Here is a 2,969-nt window from a genome sequence, read left to right on the forward strand (position 1 = left end):
GGGTCCCGCTCAGCGCCCTCAGGCGCACCCCACCTGCGCAGGGGGCTGCCCCGGCCATCCCTGTGCCCAGGACGCGTCCCGGTGAGCGGCACAAGCTCCAGGCCGAGGAGGTCCCAGCCCAAGCCGGGCCGGAGTTCAGGGATGCGCTGAGACCCAAGCCGGGGGTGGGAGGAGGTGGCTGGGCCAGCCCCCGAGCCCAGCACTCTCCTAATGCGGGGCTGGGCGGCCACTCCGCGTCCTTCCCTTCTCCTGGCAGATGGCGGCCAGATGGATGGGGATGGCCTGTATTTCATCCGAGCCGGATCCCTGTCTGTTTACTGAGGTGAGCCTATGCAAATGCCAAGCTGTCAAGTCTCCCATTTCCATCCCGCGGGAGGTTTCCTCTGCACTTAACAGAGGATGTCCTCACGCTTCCGTCTTGCCAGCAAATGTTTTGCCCCTTTTATAAGGGATGGGAAGAGAATAGATCAGAGACCCTGTTAGACCATATGAACTTCCACTGCCAGTAGTCAATAATTGCTGGGCAGGTTGAGAAGCCTGTTGTCAGATTACCCACACGCATCTCAGGCCAACTTCTATAAATCTGGTCAAAGGTAAATAAAAATTGTCTGTATTTTAATGGTATCCCTCTCCACTTCCTTTTCACATTGCTTATGTTCTTAGGGCCCTATCTATTCAATGGCCCTGCCCATTATCATTCAAATTTCAGCACATGTCAAGTACTTTGCAGGACTGGGACCTTTGACTGCATGCTTACTGGTGTGTAGAGCATTTAGTACAGTTTAAGTGCCACCAGAATGCAAAATAATTCATCAAATGGGAGAAACTACAGATAATTCAGGTGCCTACTACTGACCCAATTAACTGCCATCTAATTCCTAAATTTGACTCGGATAATTAGACTATGCATAGTAAAAAGACTATCCATAGCTATTCTAAATGGGGATTCTTTTTTTTAATTTTGTAGAAAAAACAGTAACCATTCAAACAATGTTACCCAGATCTTATGCTGCTTTGTGTCTCAATGCAAATATTAAAATGTTTTGCTAATGCTAGCCATAGACCTCATTCTTCAGCTCTAAGGAAACTGTACCTTTGTTAACGACCGTGGATGTGCTCATATAGACTGGGTTCGGGGGTCTTAAGCACTTTGTCCTGGCAGATGACAGGGGAAGACATGCTGTCAATACTAAGACTCTGTCTGCACTAAGACTGAAAAACTGGCGCTAAATTTGCTAGAGTAAACCCAGCCGAAGCAACTCATACTTTAATCACCATGACTACAACTGTGTTGTATGGCTGTCTATGACAACTGTCTATGGCATTACCTTAATCATGACAGGAAGGAAGAAGGCCCTGGAAGAACTTTTGCTACAAAGGAAAGGGATATCCTCCTTATTAAGGCAGGATGCACAATTCAAATGTTATTGAAGGCCCTTGCACGGTACAACTTTCCAACCAGGCAGGGTCACCATTAGCAGGATCCACTCTGATTGTGTCACCCTGCAGCATGTAAAAAAATGGGAAACTGTATTGGGCTGTAACTGCATACTGCCATGTAAGAGGCAATGGGTTTTTTGGGGTGACATCTTTTATTGGACCAACACTATAGTTGGGAGAGATCTTAGATAAGTGTTCAGGCATAAGGTGCTCTTCCTCAGGCCTGGGCTATATCTCTTTGTTCAGTTGAGTAAGTATGTACTGTTTAAATTGATCCTTAATGGCAGGGGTGCCAAATATGTGGCTTGTAGACTGGATCCAGCCCTTGGAGCTCAGTTGTCTGGTCTGCAGGGCTCCCAGAGGGTCTGGGAATTTAGGAGTGGGGCAAGCAAGAGCAGGGCCTACAGCTGAAATCCAGGGTATAGAGCCCTGTTGGGACATGTGTCAGCAGTGGGGAGTGAGTGATGGCAACTGCTATGGCTGTGACTGCCACATACCCTGACAGGACCACTGCCTACCCTGCTGCCAATGCTGCTGAATCCACATCCAGCCCAGGGGCCCCAATAACTTTGAAACCCTTGCTTTATGGAGCAGGTTAACTAAAAAATGTTTCTCAGTTTTTCTGGGGTTCTGCATAGTTGTGCTGTATAGTTGGAATTGTGTGCATTAGCCAGATGGTAAGTCCTCTGGAGATGATGTTACAAAATTATGTTTCTTGCACAAGCTTGGAAAGAAGATGTCACTATGCAGCCTGGCTTCTTTTTTCTTTATGTTGTGGATTTTCCATTGTAAGTGCCAAATGTCAATATCTTCCACATTGTGGTAGTTTTGGAGTGATGCAGCAGCTATGATGGTCCAGGAAATATGCCACCTGAGGGAAAGCTGCAAAGCTCTCCAAACAGTGTAGTTGGTCCAATAAAATATATCATCCCAAAAATCCTTGCCTCATGTATTTCCTGAATCATCACTCCACCACTACTAGTGCAGTGTAAGCCAGAAAGGGATGCAGGTGCTGCAGAGACACAGGGCTTCTGTATGGATTATCCTGGTTTTCATGGACCTTGGGCAATTTCTGCAGTTGTTTGAAGGTAGGCTTGGAAATTTAGGAAAAAGAAATCCCTTGGAAATTCCAAGCGGAAGCACATCTTTAGAATCAGTCCACTGGAAATCTCCCTTAGTGGACACTCCCCAAAGATTTTTATCATCTACCAGGACCCGTGTTCCATAAATTGGACAATCTTGAACATGTATAATTTAAGATGTGGTAAAAATTAATTATATAATTGTACTGGAATGTTGTTTGGTTTAGCCTTGCAAAAGAGGAGTCAGACTGAGTCATGACTGCTAATAGTCTCAGTCTGTTCACTGTAGGCTAAAGGTCTTGTCACTCTAGCTATGTTTTCACTGCAGAGTTAATATAAATGTGGGTAACTCAAATTAACACCTCTCAAGTCTGCTCAGCTTGGGTGAAAATAGCTAAACTGTAAAATGGAAAACTTGACAGAGTGTTTATGTTAACAGGTGATGAG

This window comes from Crocodylus porosus, unplaced genomic scaffold (assembly GCF_001723895.1).
Source record: "Crocodylus porosus isolate Cpor-Errol unplaced genomic scaffold, CroPor_comp1, whole genome shotgun sequence".
NCBI classification, from domain to species: domain Eukaryota; kingdom Metazoa; phylum Chordata; order Crocodylia; family Crocodylidae; genus Crocodylus; species Crocodylus porosus.